Raw genomic sequence first — 22,381 nt, 5'->3', positions numbered from 1 at the left:
AAGAATTTTTGACTTTTTAATATGAATTATTGACATTTTAATTATTTTAATAATTTTTTAATTTTTTAACTAAAAAGAATATTTATCAAACGAGGCCTGAGCCCACTTTATTACCACTAATTATACAAAATATGTCAGTGTGTGAAGTTCCACGCTGTTCACGATCAAATCAACAAAACACTCGTCCTTGGTTAAATTTAAGTAGGGTTCTACTTTGATATTTATTAGTTAAAATTGTAAAACTCCATACTTATTGTTAAGATTTTGAGGGATAACTTAACAAATGGTTTCATTTATTTGACGTTCTATGTTAGATGAGATTATTAATACGATGGGATTGAGTGAGAATTACTGTGGTGGTATTAAGTTAAAATTATAACATAAATTATATTTATTTATGATTTATTTATGTATTAGTATGACGAGATTAATGGGTTGAAAGTAAAGTTGTAAAAAAAATTATGTAAAAGTCCTTATTATGTAATTGTGACTTTATTATTTTTATAAAAAAATAAGTTAAGGGGATGGGGGCAATAAGGTAATTTCACATCCAATCCCTAATCCCTAAAATTGGGCTAGTAAACTCAAATCCTTGATGATTTTTTTTTTATTTTTTTTTTGAATGAAAAATCCTTAGCGTTGATTTGGCATGGGATTAAAATGAGGTTAAGGGGTCAAATATGTTGGGTATACCTTCTTATTGGAGTGTGGGACCTAATTGGTTTGTTAAAGAGTTTTAATTTGACTTGGTTTAGGTATAATATATTTTTATATATTATATTTGTGGAGATCCAATTCAATTTGGATACAATTAGGGCTTGATTACAAAATCCTAGATTAACAATATATATATATATATATATATATATATTGTTTTATGTTTTTTGCGTGGTGGTATTACAAGGATCTAGAGGCAGCAGAATAATTCTTGGTTGGTGTGATAGGCCTTGAGTTGATTAATCAATTTGGTGGCATTAACGTTTGGTGGAGTGATTTATTCAAGTTTCGGAAAATTACTCCGTTCGTGGCTGTTTTGGATTAATTATTTTGGGTCTTCTTCAACTCTGATTCTGAAGATTTTGGTTCATCTATTTGGTGAGGTCTTTCCTCTTTGTTTATTTGTGATTATTTGGAATTCACCTAAGGGTGGTTTTGTGAGACCATTAGTGTCTCGTTTGTAATCGTTTGAAACTTATTTGGTTGATAGTGGAATCGGATTTCGATCCCGTGGACGTACCTCACATTGAGGGAACCACGTAAAAATTCTTGTGTTACTTTTGATTTAATTTTTCCGCATTAGTTTTTATTCCCATTGATTGATTTACTTGTGGGGAATCACGGATTTTCCCTAACAACTGGTATCAGAGCTTACGGTCTATTTGAATTTATTTATTTGTATAAATCAATGGATGGGAATGTGGGTCGCATGTCTAGCTTCAATGGAAGTAATTGGGTAACTTGGAAAACTAAAATGGAGGACCTATTATTTTGTAAAGATTTGTATGGACCCATTGAGGGTGATAATGGCAAACCCGAGGGTATGAAAGATGATGACTGGAATAGGCTTAATCGAAAAGCCGTTGGTGTTATCCGTCAATGGATTGATGACAGTGTGTTTCATCATGTTGCTACTGAAACTTCAGCACATGATTTATGGAAAAAATTAGAGGGCCTTTATGATAGGAAATCAGCCACAAATAAAGCCTTTCTGTTTCGTAAGTTGGTTAATTTAAAATATAAAGAGGGCAGCCCTATTCCGGAACATCTGAATGAAATAAAGAGTATTGTTAACCAACTTGCTTCTATGAAAATTATTTTTGATGATGAGTTGCAGGCTTTGATGCTACTTAGTTCTTTGCCCGAAAGTTGAGAGACTTTGGTTGTGACCGTCAGTAATTCAGCGCCCGATGGAGTTGTCATAATGGGCCAAGTCACTAGTAGCCTATTGAATGAAGAAACTAGAAGAAAATCAGCGGGTTCCTCTCATTCGGAAGCATTCGTTGTGAGAGGCCGAAGCAAAACAAGGGGGCGAAGTAAGACTCCTCATGGTCGTGATCAAAGCCGTGACAAGTGAAAAGATGGTTCTTTTTCAAAGAAAGATATTGAGTGCTATTATTGCCATGAGAAAGGGCACATGAAGCGAGAATGCCGAAAGCTCAAGAATAAGGAGAAAAGGCGTGATAAAAGTGTGGATAAGAAGCAAGAAGACACAACAGCAGTTACTACCAATGGTGATCTCATGGTCGTTTGTGAAGATGATTGTATCAATTTTGTGGGCCAAGAGAGCAATTGAGTGATTGATTCCGGTGCTTCTTTTCATGTGACTTCTCGAGTTGATTTCTTCACTACCTACACCGAAGGAGATTATGGTTTTGTTCGAATGGGTAATGAAGGTTTGTTCAAGATTATTGGCATGGGTAATGTTTGCTTGGAAACAAATTTGGGTTGCAAGTTGTTGCTTAAAGATGTGAGGCATGTTCCCGACATTCGTCTCAATTTGATCTCTACTGGGAAGCTAGATGATTAAGGCTTCAACAACAAATTTGGTGATGGAATATGGAAGCTCACGAAGGGTTCTTTGGTGGTGGCTAAGTGCAAGAAGACTCATACACTTTATTCGATGCAAGGAAAAATTTGTAAAGGTGTTGTCAATGCACTTCAAGATGATACTTCTACCGAATTGTGGCACAAGCGGCTTGGCCACATGAGTGAAAAGGGGCTGCAAGTTTTGTTCAAGAAAGAGCTTCTACCTGGTTTGAAAGGTACACATCTTAAAACTTGTGTTCATTGTTTGGCGGGTAAATAACATAGAGTTTCTTTTCATAAAAATGTTGTTTCTAGAAAAGAAAATGTTTTGGAGTTGATTCATTCTGATGTTTGTGGTCCTTTAAAAGTTAGAACACATAGTGGTGCACTTTATTTTATTACTTTCATTGATGATTATTCAAGGAAGGTTTGGACTTTTCTACTAAAAACTAAAAATCAAGTTCTAGAAGTATTTAAGCATTTTCAAGCCATGGTTGAAAGAGAAACAGGGCAGAAATTGAAGTGCATCCGATCAGACAATGGTGGTGAATACATTGGGCCATTTGATGAGTATTGTCGCAGTCAAGGTATTCGGCACCAAAAGACAGTTAAGAAGACTCCTCAACAAAATGGCGTTGCCGAGAGGATGAACCGCACCATTGTGGAAAGAACAAGGTGTTTGCTTTCACAAGCTAAATTGTCAAGATCCTTTTGGGGTGAGGCATTGAAGACGGCGGTTGACGTGATCAATTTGTCTCCTTCCTCTCCTTTGAATGGTGATGTTCCAAAAAGAGTTTGGACCGGTAAAGATGTGTCTTATGAGCACTTGAGAGTGTTTGGTTGCCGAGCTTTTGTTCACATTCCAAAAGATGAGAGGTCCAAGCTTGATAGCAAGTCAAGACAATGTATTTTTCTTGGCTATGGGCGTGATGAATTCGGGTATAGATTGTGGGATCCGGTCGACAAGAAAGTCATTCGAAGCCGTGATGTTGTGTTTCTTGAAGACCAAACAATTGAAGACTTTGGCAAAGGTGATCAACCGGAGCCAAAAACTAGTGATCTCATTGACATGGACCTATCTCCTTCATCTTCAGTTGATGATGAAAATGGGGGAGATGTGCAGCCACCTATTGAAGATATGGAGGATGATGCTAATCCTAATGAAGTTGAGCCAGAAATTAAGGAAGAACATCCAACTTAAGTACCGTCACCACAACTTGAGTTGAGGAAATCTACAAGGGACCGACAACCTTCAAGAAAGTATCCTCCCAATGAATTTGTGTTGATTTCTGATCAAGGGGAGCCTGAGAGCTACCAAGAAGCAATTGAGCATGCAAAGAAAGGTGATTGGAAAAAGGCCATGGAAGAGGAGATGAATTCCTTAGTTGAAAATCACACTTATGATTTAGTGAAGTTGCCTGAAGGGAGGAAAATTCTGAAAAATAAGTGGGTCTTCAAATTGAAGAATGATGGCAAGAATTTGAGGTACAAGGCACGTCTTGTTGTGAAAGGCTTTGGGCAAAAGAAAGGTATTGACTTTGACGAGATTTTCTCGCCGGTTGTGAAGATGTCTTCTATTCGGGTTGTACTTGGCATGGCTGCAAGTATGAACCTTGAAATTGAGCAACTTGATGTGAAGACCGCATTTCTGCATGGTGATCTTGAAGAAGAAATTTACATGGAGCAACCGGAAGGATTTGTGGAAAAAGGGAAAGAGAAATTTGTTTGCAAATTGAAGAAAAGTTTGTATGGCCTCAAGCAAGCCCCGCGGCAATGGTACAAAAAATTTGACTCTTTCATGATGAATAATGGTTTTTCTAAAACCACTTCGGACCATTGTGTGTTTGTGAAAAATTTCCCGAATGGTAAATTTATTATTCTTTTGCTTTATGTTGATGACATGTTAATTGTGGGTCAAAATTCTACCATGATAAACAGGTTGAAATTGGAGTTGAGCAAGTCTTTTGCTATGAAAGATTTGGGACCGGCAAAGCAAATTCTTGGTATGAAAATTGTTCGTGATCGCAAAGAGGGGCTGATTTGGTTGTCTCAAGAAAGCTACATTGAGAAAGTTCTTGAGAGGTTCAACATGAATAAAGCAAAGCCGGTTGGTTGTCCACTTGCGGGTCATTTCAAGCTTAGTTCGAATCAATGTCCTACAAGTGAGAAAGACAAAGAAGAGATGTTGAAAGTTCCTTATGCTTCAGCAGTTGGTTCTTTGATGTACGCCATGGTTTGTACAAGGCCGGATATTGCTCACGCCGTTGGTGTGGTGAGTCGTTTTCTCTCTAATCCGGGTAAAGAACATTGGGCAGCGGTAAAATGGATTCTAAGGTATCTTTGAGGGACTTCGAAGGTGTGTTTGTGTTTTGGAGATGGTAAGCCGATGCTTGATGGGTTCACTGATTCTGACATGGCCGGTGATGTTGATTCTAGGAAATCTACTTCGGAGTATTTGATGACTTTTGCAGGGGGAGCTGTGGCATGACAATCTAAATTACAAAAATGTGTTGCTCTCTCAACTACCGAAGCTGAATTTATTGCTATTACAGAAGCTTGCAAAGAATAGTTATGGCTGAAGAAATTTTTGCAAGAGTTGGGTTTGAAGCAAGAAAAGTATGTGCTTTATTGTGATAGTCAAAGTGCTATTCACTTGAGTAAAAATTCTACTTTTCATTCGAGATCGAAACACATTGATGTGAGATACCATTGGATTCGTGATGTGTTAGATTCGAAATTGTTACAACTCGAAAAGGTTCACACAGATGATAATATTTCAGACATGTTGACAAAGACTTTGCCTAGTTGATATCTCCACCTAAGTCGGTAGGGGGAGAATTGTTGGGTATACCTCCTTATTGGAGTGTGGGACCCAATTGGTTTGTTAAAGAGTTTCAATTTGACTTGGTTTAGGTATAATATATTTTTATATATTATATTTGTGGAGATCCAATTCAATTTGGATACAATTAGGGTTTGATTACAAAACCCTAGATTAACAATATATATATATATATATATATATATATATTGTTTTATGTTTTTTGCGTGGTGGTATTACAAGGATCTAGAGGCAGCAGAATAATTCTTGGTTGGTGTGATAGGCCTTGAGTTGATTAATCAATTTGGTGGCATTAACCTTTGGTGGAGTGATTTATTCAAGTTTCGGAAAATTACTCCGTTCGTGGCTGTTTTGGATTAATTATTTTGGGTCTTCTTCAACTCTGATTCTGAAAATTTTGGTTCATCTATTTGGTGAGGTCTTTCCTCTTTGTTTATTTGTGATTATTTGGAATTCACCTAAGGGTGGTTTTGTGAGACCATTAGTGTCTCGTTTGTAATCGTTTGAAACTTATTTGGTTGATAGTGGAATCGGATTTCGATCCCGTGGACGTACCTCACATTGAGGGAACCACGTAAAAATTCTTGTGTTACTTTTGATTTAATTTTTCCGCATTAGTTTTTATTCCCATTGATTGATTTACTTGTGGGGAATCACGGATTTTCCCTAACAAAATAGTCACAAAAAGACAAATGGTGTTGTTTGGGAAGTGAGTTGATTTTTTGACTATTTTAGTTTGGGGTTAAAAAGTTTGGTTTGGGAAGGGTTTTTGACTTATTTTGTGAGATAAAGAATGTCATGATTATAGGTTGGATGTGATGTTTTGTTTTATTGGGATAAAAAACTTATTTTATTTTTTGTGACTATTTTAGCCAAAAAAGCCCCAAAACTCTCTTTCCAAACAGAGGCTTAATAAACTAAAAATTAATAAGACAAAAATATCACATTTAAATCATAATCATTTAACTTTTTCTCTTACAAAAATCAAAAAATTTAAAAAACTCAACCCAAACGAGGTTTTTAGCCCCAAGCTAATAGCAAAAAGCTAACCCACTTTCCAAACGAAACCTTAATAAGATTGTTAGTCACTTTCTTTAGAAGGGTTTCATAATCTCATGAGACTGTTAATTTTGTGATAATATTGCAAACGGTTTTGGTTGGTAGCTCGAAATTTAGGGGCCCGAATGCCCCTAAATTTCCATATAAGGCAACAAAAAAAAAAACAAGGCAAAAAAAAAAAAGAAAAAAAAAAAACTTATCCAGAAAAGGAAATTAGGGCCATTAGGGCCACTGTTTTTAGGGCCACAATTCATTTTTCTATTGCAAAAGAAACATAGGGCTCATTTAGAAACATAGCTATTTTAGCTAACTTTTTTATTTTAGTCTAACTAAAAAAAAGTTAATTTTGAGATGATCAGTGTTGTTGCTGTTGTTTTTTTATAGTTAATTTGATAATTATAAAAAAAATTAAAATAATTATAATTTAAATGTGATATTTTATTATATTAGATATTTTAATTTATTTTATCTTTATTAATTATTTTAATAAAAAAAAAAAACTCCCAACCCAAGTTTCCAAACACCCATATAACGTTTGTAGACCCAACTCACTTCACCCTTGATCTTTCAAAGCAATCAGACCCTTTAGTGATAACCGGTGTGGAAGAATAGTCCAGGACAATGGGATTCTCTCACCAAAAAACTTATTAAAACTCTTACTCATATTTAATTCACAAAATTAATAGTAAAATATTAATAATTTTATTAAATTAGTATGATATTCACTATTCAATTGGATTAATATTCATTGGATTAATAATCTCACCCCTACCCTATTACTAATAATCCTACAAATTTGTTGGATTAATTATCTATTGGATTAATAATCCTAAACCAAAATGTTAAAACAAATATAGAGTAATTGGGCCCACGGATTAATAATCTCAATCCCATATTCTAATCCACCAAATTAAACATGCCTTTGTAGTATTACGTAATAATACTTCTATCAATCACTAAATATTATATAATTATTATTTATCTATCATTAAATAGTCATATTCTTTCTATCAATCACAATACTACTCATTTAGGTACTAAATCGAAAAATTATTGATTGGTCTTAGAATACTAAGACCATCTCCAACGGTGAACCAAACCTGGCATCAAATTTAAAATTTGGTGAAAAAGTCACTTTTTTAAGCTCCAACGTTTTCACCAAATCGATATCAAATCCAGAATTCAGCAAAAATGGTACCAAACTGAGTGCAGGCGAAGCATTTCACCAAAACACTGTTCCTAACCGTTGGGATGAGACGAACGGGTCGACCATCCGGTTGACCAACCGGTTAACCAACCGGTCGCCCCAGAGAAAGTTCAGACAGTTCACAAAAAGGTTGAAACCAGTCAAAAAAAAAAAAAAAAAAAAATTTTGCCTAGGTGGTCGACCGGCCGGTTGACCACCCGGTCGACCACCAAAAGTTGAAAAAGTTCAAAAAAAAAGGTTCAAACCGGTAAAAAAAAAAAAAAAAAAAAAAATTGCCATTACCGGTTGACCGGCCGGTCGACCGGCCGGTCAACCAACCGGTCGCCCAGCACAAATTTGATGAAACGGATTTGATGTTGAACCGTTGGAGCGCGAAGTATCAAATTAAAGAAATGACCCATTTTTGACTTAGATTTGGTGAAACATTTGGTACACCGTTGGAGATGCTCTAATAGTGTTGTAATTGATGAAGAGAATGAGGCTTACAAATTTATATTGAGTAATTGAAGAATATGATAAGACATTAAAATTTGTGATTGGTGAGGAATATCACCACATGACGTTCCAGTAACACTAAGTGGTCTTTTGGGAAGTGGGTTATAATCTACTTCCTTTCCTCACAAAAAACTGATTATAACCATCTTCCCAAAATAGTATTAAATAATTTTTCTAATAAATCAGGTTAACAAATAACCACTCGATTCAAAGAGTTTATCTGATATTTATTACTCAGGTCACGTTTGTTTAGCTTCATAGGATGAAGGGGATCGGATGTGCGGTGGGATTTAGTGAGATGATTATTAGCGTGGTAATATTAAATTGGAGATATAAAATAAAGTGTGTTTATTTGTATACTAGTGTAGTGATATTAGTTAATTGGAATTAAATGTACAAATTACGTAAAAAAATTTATTATATAAAAAATAACTTTATTAATTTTATAAAATGAGAAGTAAAATAATCTTTTAGCCATTAATTCATGCAAGTCGAGTAACAATCCCACTTCTCCTCTGAGTATACTAATCTCACTATAAAAGACGATTGATACTCCTATAAAATTAGCAATTTTATTTCATTCCTTTACAAATAAACATGACATAGGATTCAGGGATTATTAATCCAATTTTACTCCCTAAATCACCAACCAAACATGACCTAATGTTACGTGAAGGATCAGATGGGAACAGAATAATGTGACCCAAGATTTGATTATTCCATCCAACGCGACTCAAAAGGCGCGTACCGGAATTACCTTTCAGGATAAGACAAAAAACAAATCAAACGGTGAATCAAAATCCAATTCTGACACGCGCTAGCACTGCGAGTCGGGCAAGTAAAAGTTACCTATAAAATAAATCTAATGAAAAAGTACGGAAATGATTCCGCCGACTTGTGTTTGTGGCGTTACAGGTCGAACATGTTGGGTGGTCGGGAAGCCAAAAGTGGTATGACGAGCATACATTATTTGGTGATCCTAAACAAAAGATAAATTACACATATATTTTTTTAAGTTGGTTTAAAATATAGATTATTAAACAAAATTATAGTTTGGAAAATTATAAATATTTTTTATTAAACAAAATTAATTAAAAAAATAAAATTTATAATTTCTTTCTTATACAATAATAAAATTATCTAAATTATTAATTAAAATATATTTTTCACATCATTAAAAACTGTTAATTGACTTGATAATTTATTAATAAAATGAATGATTTATTATGAAATTAAAAATCTCAGGGATGGAATGTAATTTCCAAAACTACAGGGAGTAATCTTAATTTTAATTAAATCTCAGGTGTATTTGTAATTTACTTTCAAAAAATTATTATATCACTATCTTTATTTTTTTACATATTTTTTTTTGTAAAAAATTAACAAATTACTAAAATAATATATTCCCAAACAAAACTTTATTAGTAGTCGAATCCGAGACTTTTTTTTTTATTATTGATTTTTTAAGAGATAAGTTAACTTTTATTAAGTGATGACTTGTGTGAAATAATATTTTAAATTTACTAAATAATTCCTCTATATTATTACCTCACGCGGTAAGATTTTGAGAAAAAGTTATTTGGTAATTTTGGATATTGGTCGCGGACAACCCAGTTGTTAAAGGAGCAAAAATTCAATAAACAATGATAATATTGACAACAAATAGGCTACGTTTGAAAAATTAGTTATTTTAGTTGACTTTTAATTTTTTGATTAGATATAATTAGTGATTTTTTATAAAAATAAATATAAAAAAATTAAAAATATAATATAACATTTTACAATAAAGGGTCAAACTTGTTTTCAGTCCAACGTGAATTCGATTAAGTAGTTATAAATATCCGATCATAATTTTTTATAAGAATAAAATACTCAATAAATTTTATATATTAAATAATTCAAATTATTAAAATAAAATCTATAATAAGCCCTTATGAGCGTAATAATATGTTCTAATCTAATATCAGAAGAGAGAGAAATCTCACCCTATAATAAATAATTTGTTTAAGTAGAGAAATTTTTGTATATGGATAAAGTACATGTCATGTGGTACATTCTACTATTGTAATTGGTTTTGATAGTAGGATCCACTACATTTATGTTGAGTGTGTGAGAAATAATAATAGACATATACATTTGTAATTAGTGAAAAGTAGTACCACGTGATACCCTATCAACATATAAAAATTTCTGTATTTAAGTGCGTGGCAAACAACGAGTTTTTTTCTAAAATATTCTATAAAAAAAAATTATTTAGAGAATTGACCCACTTTTCAAACTATTTGGAAAACTAACCTACTTTTTGAAATCGCATTTTAAAAATACGATTTTAAAATTGAAACTGTATTTGCAATATGCAATTTCACCTCGAAATCGTAGGTTGAAAATACAATTTATTTACCTTGAAATCGCAAGTTAAAAATATAATTTATAATGACATGGTGAAATTGCATATTCAACATGTGATTTCAAAATTAAATTACATTTTGAAAATATAATTTTAATTTTAAAATCTCATTTTCAAAATGCGATTTCGAAAATAAGTTAATTTTTTAAATAGTTTAAAAAGTGGATGAATTCTTTAAATATTTATTTTTTTAGAATATAAAAAAAAAAAAACGCGGCAAACAACTTCCTAATCAATGGTGAAAAACAGAATATCAAGGCTTCGTTTGGGAAGTCATGGTATGGGCTTTTTTTATTATTTTAGTCACAAAAAATAAAATAGGCTATTTTAGTCATAACAAACAAAACATCACATCTAACCAATAATCATTACATTCTTCTCTCACAAAAAAACTCAAAAAAATTAAAAAGCCAAAAAATCCTTCCCAAATCAAGCTTTTAAGCCCAAACTAAAATAGTCAAAAAAACCCCAAAAAATTAACCCACTTACCAGACGGAGGCCAAATAATTTTTGGATTTCAGATGGGTAGTGCAGTATTTGGGGGGCCCACAGAGAGTTAGGGGGGCTTTGGTGGATAGACACGTGTAGGGCAGTACTAGATTACAAAGTGGCAGTGGGGGACTATGAGGTGGGGAATAGAGAATAGGGGTATAGGTAATAGGGATAGCGTTTATCAGTGTCCAACCAGACCACGACATAGGAACACAACAGGACAGAACACCCCCAAATTATCATCCAATAATTCAAATTTATTCTATATCTATATATTCTCATCCTATCAAAATATTAATTTCTTATTTTATTTTTTATTATTTTAAAATATTAATCTCTTTTTAAAAATTAAAAACTAAAATAATATAATTTTTTATTTTATCCTTCTTTTAAATTAATTAACAACACAAAAGTATAATTATGACAATTAATATTTTTTAAAAAATATACTATTAAAAGATAATTTTAAAAAATTAATATTTTTAAAATATAATAATTCTACTACTAAAAAAGTTAGGCTGTGTTTGATGTAGAGTTCAAATTATGACTCCACATCTATATTTGAGTATGATATTTGGATACAACTTTCAAAAACTAATTTCACATCACTTTTGAAAACTCGTTTTAGGTGGGATTTGAATTTTGAAATTTGGCCTATCCGGTTGTCCGACTGGTTGACCGAAACAGTACATTTTTTTTTTTTGACAATTGGCACCTGTTATTTTTTATGTATTAAATAAAATATATTTTCCGAATTTTTAAAATTTCTTTATGAGTTTTGAATAGAATTTTGAGTTGTGAGTTTGATTATGAGTTATAAGTTTTTAAATCAAATATCATATGTCACATCAATTATTTCAAACTCAATTTAAAACTCGTTTCAAAACTCATAACCAAACAAATTTTCTACACTCAAATCATAATTTCAAACGATAATGCTAGGTAGCTCAAATTATTGTGGCTCAAATGGCTCAAATCTGTCAAAACGACGTCGTTTTGACAGATTTTGAGTGTAAAACGACGTCGTTTTGACAGATTTGAGCCATTTGAGCCACAAAAATTTGAGCTACCAAACATTTTCCAATTTCAAAACTCACAAACTCAAAATACAACTCTATTATTAAATTATAATTCTAAAATTTTACCGAACACAACCTTTGATTTCCAAAAAAAAGACTATTATTTTGAAACAAAATGGAGGGTTGGTTTGGAAAGTGGGTTGACTTTTTAACTTTTTGATTTTTTTAGCTATTTTAGCCTGGGCTAAAAAATTTGGTTTGGGAAAGACTTTTTGACTTTTTTGACTTTTTTTGTGAGAGAAGAGTGTAATGATTATGGGTTGGATGTGATGTTTTGTTTTTTGTAACTAAAATAGTCTATTTTGTCTTTTGTGACTAAAATAGTCAAAATAGCCCAATCTAGTTCTTCCCAAACGGAGCAGGAGTACATATATATATATATATATATATATATATATATCTTTCACTACATATTTGTTAAAGGCTTTTTTTTTTTTAAAGCTAAAATCTATAAAAATAAAATAAAATAAATTAGGTTAAAATAGTTAATAAAATAAAATGCTACATTAAATTCATAATCATTTTATTTTTTTTCACAAACATCACATCTAATTACAAAAAAAATCTAACCATCTTTGTATGGTTTGTATCTCAAGATATAATTTTTGAGAAATTTTTTAAAAATTTTGTTTAGTTCAAATTTTTTTAGAAATTTTTTTAAAATCACATTCTTTCTTCTACACATTAATCAATTAATTTTATAACAAATAATTAGTTTTATTAATAAATCACAAAGTTAATTAACAATATTTTAGGATATCAAAAATATATATCAATTAATAATTCAAGTATTGTATCGGAGAATAGTTATGAATTTTATTTTTTTTAATTCATTATGTTTAATAAAAAAGTATGACAATAAAATATTTATAATTTTACAAATAACAAAGGACAATTCATATTTTAAATAAATCACAAAAGATGTGTTTATAATTTAACTTAATTTTTTAAAACACCACTAAATTGTAATTTTTATTTTATTTTTAACCTTGGAAAAATGACAAATTAGTGGGCATAAAAAAATTATTTACAAAAAAATAATAAATATTATAAATATTAATAATTACAATTATAAACATTTTTATATTTTTGTAAATTATTTTTTTATCTCCATTGATTAATAATTTCCTTTTAACTTTTGCCCTTTGGTAAAAGAGAGAACTACCTAAGGTCCCGTTTGTTTGGGGTTATAGGAATGGGATTAGGATTGATAGTGAGGTGAGACTACTATATGAGGTGTTTGTTTTGAGAGATGGGGAGGAGACTACTAATTCCTTGGTATTAGTAAAGGCCTTGAAAGGGGGATTGAGAAGGAGGAGATAGAGATGGTATTAGAAAAATAGTGAGGGGATTAGAAATTTTTTTATTTTTTTATTTTATATATTGAGAATTTTTGTAAAAATATTAATGTTTAATTTTTTATATTTTTTTATTTATTTTATTAATTTATATAAAAATAATTTAACAATTCTTACACTAATAACTATCATCATAACAAACACAATTTTACTTAATCCCCTCACTAACAATCTTGTCACTATTAATTTCCTCACTATAAATTCTTTCTATTCTATCTCTGAAAATAAATAAAACCTAAAGATGAGAGAACACAGAAAAATAAAAACACATGAAGATGTAAGTTGTCTATTATAAAAAGCAAATGAAAGATTATGGCACCGTTTGGGAAGGTGGGTTGGAGGCTTTTTTGGCTATTTTAGCCACAAAAAACAAAATAGGCTATTTTAGCCATAACAAACAAAACATCACATCCAACCCATAATCATTACATTCTTCTCTCACAAAAAAACTCAAAAAAGCCAAAAAGCCAAAAAGCCCTTCCCAAACCAAGCTTTTAAGCCCAGGCTAAAATAGTCAAAAAAGCCAAAAAGCCAAAAAGCCAACCCACTTCCCAGACGGAGGCTATGAAATATAAATATCAATTACACCCCCTCTCTCTCTCTCTATATATATATATATATATATATATAATTTTTATCTCTTTCTTTCATCTGTTTGTAATTCTCCTATATTAAACCTTGGACACGAGTTTCAACAGCTCTCGCCGAGTTATAATTTTGTTTTCTAGACGTGACATGGGTGCTGCAAAATACCATATAAATAACTATACTTTATTCTAAATTTATTAAAAACATAACGTGAGTTCATAAAAATAAGAGCGATGATTGCGACCTCTATTCTTGTAAGACCCTCACAAGATTTTTATAAATCTAAATTACTTATGACATGGATTAAGGGTGTAATTTAGACGGATTCAACCAAAGCAACTCGAATTCAGTTTGAATTTTTTTAGGACTTGAATAAGATATTTTCAAATTCGATACGGACTTTGACAAAAATTCAGAAGTCCAAATTAAATTTAGGCGGGCATGGGCAAAGGTATCGAATAACCTGAAACCCGAATTATACATATATGGATATATAAAAATATTAAATATACATATAAATTATTAGTCATTACATTATATTAAAGTAATTTAGATTATTACATTATATTGAATATATATTATATATAAAAATAACATAAAATCATAATACTCTTTTTTTTTCCACTCATAAATTGTAAGAACTATTATAGTGACATATCTCTTACATTATATAAATTATTTGTTTTGATAGTATTAATGATTTTCTATATAAAAAAAAATGTAAATAGAGTCAAATTTTAATAATTTAATAAAGCAGTTGCAAAAAAAAAAAATTGAAATTCATTTACAATTCGAGCAATTCTGGTTTAACTCGGGTAGGGCTTGAACATGCAATGCAACCTTGGGTTACAATTCGGGCTTAGGCGGGCCTGGACAGGTCTCAGCACAACTTGGGTTGGGTTTAGACAATCTCCCAACTAGACCGAATCCGCTCAAATTACACTCTTAATATGAATTCCACACATATATGAGTGGGTCCAACACATACATGGAGGAACATGAGCACTTTGAGGGTACGGAGGTTATCCTAAAAGGCTCCCCAACTTTTTCCATAAAAATAATTTACTCCCGCAATTTGACTGGGTGTTTGGAGTTTTTTTTTTGATAACATTTTTTGTTAATTTAAAAATATTTTAAAATTTTAAATTCTAAATGACAAAAAGAATTAAATATTTAAATAATAATAAGTTTTTTAAAACATATAGAAAATACAAAAACAAAAAGTAAAAAAAAAAAAATGAATTTTTTTGACTTATTTTGATTTTTAATAATTTTTTTAAAAAAATTTACTTTCAAAATTCGTTTACACAAGATACATCGAAAAAAAAATTACATAATTAGAAAAAATTTACTAAAATCAAATAATTATAAAAAATATGACTTATTTGAAAGTTTCATGAATAAAAATAATGACATGATAGATTGGCTGGTGTTTGAACTAAACATTCTTTAGAAAAGTTAGAAAGTTACTATCTTATTTAAGGTCTTATTTGGCATGATCTAAAAAGGTTAAAAAGTTAAAAAGTCACTATCCTATTTAAGTCACATCATGTTATTTATATCACATCACCTCTCTAATACATCACTTCAAATTCAACTCATACCCAACTCATGTTTCATAAAAAGTCAAAAAGTACACTTATTTAGATCATCCCAAACCACCGCTAAGTCACATCATCTTATTTAAGTCACATTACCTCTCTACCATATCACTTCAAATCCAACCCATATTTAATAAAAAGTCAAAAAATACACTTATTTAAATCATTCTAAGTAACCACTTAGGACCTAATCTCTTTTTTGTTTGAGTTGCTCTCACACATGCAGACCAAAATATCTTAACCTTTTTCTTTTGTTGTAATATATAGAATACCACGCAATTTACGCAATAATCAAGTCTAATAAGGACGGATGTCCTTCTCAAAAATAAAATCCGTTATAAATTTTATTTCTAATGTACAACATTATGAATAAACAGATTTTTTTATCCACAATGGCCACCAAACCTTGGACCCATTGATTTTGACAAAATTTCGAATGGTATGGTCTTTTAATAAGAAAACAAGAATGATATGTTACCTGAGCACTGTACAAATGCAAGAATTTTGCGTACAACCAAAATTCAAAAGGAAAGTATCATTTTCAACAATCAATTCTTGTATCTCTTAACTTGGAAAGTTGGAACCATTTTGCACGTGTGAGAGATATCATAATAAATAATCTATAAGATAAGAGTGAAAAAGTCAAAAATTATGAAACATTGATGTAATTGCCAATGGAAGATGTATGTATTAGTTGTCTAAAAGAGATCTCACTGAGGAAGCAACATCACGTACCAAAGTGGACCAAAAATATGTGTAGTTATGGTTAGTGTGATTGTTTTCAAAATTTATGTCTTTATTTTTTTGTTTTTACTCTCAATTGCCCTATATAAGGTTCAAGATCTCATACTTTCTGAAGCAATTGTGAGTGTATCTCATATAAAAAATAAGAATCTGAATATTTGCTCATTCTATACTGATTATGTTTGGGCTAGTTCTAAGTTCGAAGTTGTTTTAAATTTGTTGGCTTATGAGAAGTGAGAGTATCTCCAATGACAAATTATTGGAATTGCCAAATCATAATTTGGAAGGAGTAGAAGAAAAATGTGCTTTAATAGAGAGGAATGACAGTTGTCAAATTTGACAAATGTCAAAACTTGTGTCAAATTTGATATAAGTTTGACACAAGTTTTGACAGCCGTCATATGTGCCTTTTTTGCAGAAAAAACAAAGAAACTAGTGTGTCCAGCCGACTGCTCGACACATCAGTTTCTGTGCCAAAATGACAAAAATGGCAACTGAACCATTGGACATCATTGCTAATTTTCATTCATTTTTTACTATTCATTGTTGTAATTTGACAATGGCAATACTATTATAACATTAGTCATTGAAGATGTTCTGACCTGTATGATCCTCAAGTTTAAAAAAAAATAACAAAATAACTAAATCCAAAAAAATAAAATTGAATCCCAACATATTATATTAAGCTCGCAGGTCCGTGAGAAGTGGTCTGCTAATCTACTTGTTAATTAGGCTCAAAGCCTTGGCCCGTCAATTCCTTTGGTCAAACTCGACTGGCAAGCCGGATTGGTGCTTGAGATTTTGTCAAATAAAAAATGGGTAAATTACAAATATATCCTTTGAAATTTGATTAAAATATAAATTGCTTCTTATAGTTTTAAAAATTACATTTCATCTCCTGAGATTTTTAATTTCATAACAAATCGTCCATTTTATTAATAAATCATCAAGTCAATTAACAGTTTTTAATGATATTAAAAATATTTTTTAATTAATAATTTAGATAATTTTATTATTATATAAGAGAGTAATTATGAATTTTATTTTTTTAATTAATTTTGTCAGATAAAAAATTATAATAAGGGGATATTTGTAATTTTTTAAATCACAAGAGGTTAATCAGTATTTTAAACAAATCTCAGAAGATGTATTTATAATTTATCCATAAAAAATTATTAAATGCATTCATCAAATCATTTTTTTTTTGTCAATTAATTTAATTCACATTTCCTATTAGAACGCCAAGATAAAAATAATAATTTTTACTCTTCAAACTAATAACTATAAAATTGAAATAATTGTGTTCCATAAATACTGAATACTTTGGCATTGTTTGAAAATAATTTTTTTAATTTTTTGGCTAATTTAGCTTGATTAAATTAGTTTCATTTGAATTTTTTTTTTGACTTATTTAATTTTTTAAAAGATAACAACTATAATAATTATAATTTAATTATAACATTTTTTTTTACAAATTTATTTATTTTATTTTATATTTTTATACTTGTTTAGTCCAACTTACACCAACTCACTTGCCAAATGAATACTTTGTGATTTTTTGAAAGATGATTAAAAATTGCTTTTGATTTTTTTAATATTTTTGTAAAAAAAAGAAATTCACGTCGCAGTCTCAGAATGAGCCTTTATCTTCGGTAGTGGAGTGAGAATTAAAAGGGTTTATTTCATGGTTTTAAAAACCGGACCGGACCGGCCGGTTCAACCGGTTGAACCGGTGACCGGATGGGGTTCCGGTCCGGTCGACCCTCTTAAACCGGCCATTTGAAAAAACCGGCCTATTTTTTGAAAACCGGTGAACCCACCGGTTAAACCGGTGAACCGGTCGACCCGGCCACGGGTTGATTGAACCGGTCCGGCCTCTTTTTTTTTTTTTTTTTCCTGTTTTTTATTTTCTTTGTTTCTTTTCTTTCTTTCTTTCTTATTTTATATATATATATATAATAAAAATTTAATTGGAAACTCTCTTTTAAGGGTCTCCTCTTGTGAGGAATCCCATTGAGAGCTTGAAATTATTGTGAAAGCTTCTATCTATTTATAAGAAAAAAATTCTTCCAAAAAACTCAAGAAATCTATGTGGGATTCAATCAAATTCATTGGAGGGAAACTTAAAATTTGATATCCCTCCAAAAATTTTGCTCTTCTTTCAATCAAAGTGTTTGAATTAAAATCATATGGAAGAAATATTAAATATTTAAATTCTTCTTCCAAAATGAAAATTAATAATATTTTTAAATATATTTTTATATTTTTTAATAAAAAAAGTATTAAGAGAAATATTTAAGATTATTAAAATTTTTAATTTATAATTTTATTACTTATATTTTTATTTAAATATAATTTTAATATATTTATGACGTCACGGTTTGATTCCGGTTCAACCCGACGGTTGAACCGGTGACCCGTCCACCCGATCATTTTTCCGGTTCATTCACCGGTCCGGTTTTTAAAACATTGGTTTATTTAGCGAGTCCAGCAAAAACGATGTCGTTAAGTGATATAACGACCATGCGAATTTGCCGATAAATCAACGCGGCGGACGAAAAAGGGTATACTTAACTACACAAATGTAGATAAAGACGTGTTGTTCATTTTGCCGTTGGATCAGATTTATATTACGTAAGATTTTGTTTATTTAATTCTCGCATCTCAAGCAATCTAATCAAACGGTTCCAAGTGATGGATCACAGTTCTTTATCTAGGGACTGTCCTCTTAGGACATTTGCAGACTGAGAGAGAGAGAGAGAGAGAGAGAACAGACAAGATCATGGGATCTGCATGTCTTTAATGCACAAACCCTGCAAATATGGATCATGCAAATCTTCTCCTAACTTTCTCTCTCCTCCCCATATAGATTTTCTCTCTCTCTCTCTCTAAAAATGAAAAAAAAATCACTTGCTTTCTTCTTGCATTGCTTTTTATTACCACTTACAAAAGAACTGAACTTTAACTATGGTCTCAAGTTTCTCAAGCTTAATTGCATGAAATTAAAGGATTTCCAAATTTACAAGCTATCTCTCAAAGGTCAATATGCTCTCTCTCTCTCTCTCTCTCACAACTCTGACTTTCTCGCTCTAACATTAAGACAAATATTAGGTATGTTTCGGTTAGTGTGATGACAAGGCCAAAAATTGTTAATACAGCACTCATCTTACACATTTATTTTGAAATTTTTAAGTTAAGTGGTTTAAGTTTAATGTTTTTTTAAAATTAAAGTCTCCTTTGACAAGTGATAATTTTAATTAAAAAATTAAAAAATAGCAATCTATACAAAAAATTTTAAATTTTTTGTTTCTTTTTACTTTTTATATATTTTTTTTATAAAAAATTAAAAAGTTATATCAAACATACTAATTTTTTTACATCATATTTTAATCAAAAAATTAAAAAATTATTAAAAAAATATTTTTTCAAATGAGGCCTAAAATGACACTTACTTGTATATGCGTAATTTAGACTTTGTTTGTAGTATTTTTAAAAAAAAGTCAAAAAGTCACTATTTTATTTAAGTCACATCATTTTATTTAAGTCATATTACCTCTCTATCACATCATTTCAAACCTAACTAATACTTTACAAAAAGTCAAAAAATATATTTATTTAAATAATTCCAAACTATCATTTCAATGTCCCATTTATTTATTCACTTTACCATTGCCTACTGCTACGCTAATGACTTTTTAAAATAATTTTTCAGTACTTTTGTGAGGTGTTTTTATTATTATTATTTTTTTGATGTGATATTGTATTCTCCATAAATATGAATTTTGTTACTAATAAACCTTCATTAATATGTTTCACCAAACTGTATATTATATGCACAAAAATCATTCAACGAATTGTTTATATAGACAAGAAATAAGAAAATTAAATTCCCAAGCAAATTTCATATATAAGGACTCGTCTTCTTGTGTGTTATTTGTGAATTATTCCGTAAATAATTTAAGTACACTAATTTTATTTATGTTTGGTGTAATTTTTTCCTTGTAAGCTAAAAATTAATAATAAAGAAGGAAAATGCTAAGATTTTTTCTCTCCAACTATTTGATAATTAGAAATTTTAATTTATTTTAATTATTTTGACTTCATGAATTATAAAATGCCTACATCAAAATAAAAATTAATAATAAAGAACAAAAATGCAAAGATTTTTTCTCTCCAACTATTTGATAATTAGAAATTTTAATTATTTTTAATTCATAAATTATAAAATGCCTACATCAAAATTTTAGTACAAATTTTTTAAATAAAAAATTATAAACAAGTCAAAAAATTATAAACAAGTCCAACCAACTATATCAAGGAAATTAGAGAGAGACTATAGAAAACGATAGTCTAGTAGGTAGGGACTCACTCTCATATTAGTTTGACGACTATGTGAGATGCAATTTTCGTGCTTTCTCCTACTTTTTACTTCTTTTAGAACTTTAACTAATTGAGATATCTAACAATGACTAAAAAAAGAATTATTAGTTAAAAAAAAGCAAAGCTCCTTTTATTAAAAAAAATCCTTTTAAATTATTTAACAAATTCATTTCTTTTAGTTTTTAGCAATGGCTAAAAATACATTTAGGCCAAGTTTAGTAAGTTATTAAAAAGTTACTCAAAAAATTAAAAATTATTACTATTCACCAAAAGTAAAAAATTACGACTGCACAATTCTTCATCCTAATTTTTCCTAACACACTAATTTATATAATTTTTTAATATACATTTTTTCATAAAAAGTTAAAAAATTAACCCAAATATCCATATTTTTTTTCTCAATTTTTTAGTCCAGAAAGACAAAAAATACACTTATTTATGACACCCAAACAACCCCTAATAGTACATATACAAAATTTTTACTCCTAATTTTATTTAAAAAAATATCAGTGTGTAGTTTAGATTTCTTACACATGCATCTCACAATATATCAATTGAATTTTAACCACATTCTAAAATTTTGAATACAATTCTTATTATTCTTTCTGGATAAATAGTTTTACATGTTCCAATTTTAAATTCCCTGTTAAGAGACTCTATAATCACATCTACAAAGTAGTTAGTTTAGCGGTAAGAAGTTGAATTTTCCTGCTTGATGCTGGGGTTTAAGTTGAGATTGTTTGGGATGACCTCAATAAGTGTATTTTTTGTCTTTTTATGAAAAGATGTACAGAAAAATATAGAAGTGATGTGATGAAAAAAAGATAAAAAATAAAAAGATAAATTATTTTTGAGTTGTCAAACTTGACCTTAAAGTCTTTAACCACACGGCGAGACCTTAAGTTGAGCCCTGAGGATGTGAAATATGCCATATACATATGCATTTAAAAAAAAAAAAAAATGTGCTTATAACTTGTGTACAGAAAAATACCCAACATTGTTATTTATTAAATCTTAAAGAGAAATGCTGTAAATCAAGAAAATTATTTTAAGATTTACCCTAAAACGAGTTATATGGTATAAATTTAAAGGTCACAATTACGGGTCATAGATGTCTTTTTTAATACATTTTTTAGTACTTTTTTCTAAATTTGAAGTATTATGATCACATTTGATTTTAGAAATTGAGTCAACTTTTTAAAAAATTAAATTTTTTATTTTTTGTATTTTTTTATTTTTTAGTGAGTTTTTTAAAATTATATGTACATTTTTTATTTTTTAAAAATACTTGATCTAAATATACTTAAAAAGTATAATATTTGTAAATTTAAAAAAAATACCAGATACAAAAAAATATAAAAATTTAATATATTTTCGTATTTTCTTATATTCAATGAATTTTTTAATATATTTTTGCTTAATTTTTTTTACCTTTTAAAAATATTAAGATTAAGTGAATCTAAAAATTTTAAAAATCATTACAAATATAATAATATGAATTAAAAATTTAAAAACCTGTTTTTAAAAATTAAAATAATATGAGTTAAAAATTTAAAAACCTGTTTTTTAAAATTAAAAACTAATCCGGTGATTGAGTCTTAAA

This window comes from Camellia sinensis, chromosome 15, assembly GCF_055761805.1.
Source record: "Camellia sinensis isolate YWXY chromosome 15, ASM5576180v1, whole genome shotgun sequence".
NCBI classification, from domain to species: domain Eukaryota; kingdom Viridiplantae; phylum Streptophyta; class Magnoliopsida; order Ericales; family Theaceae; genus Camellia; species Camellia sinensis.
Note: the sequence above shows the minus strand (reverse complement) of the source record.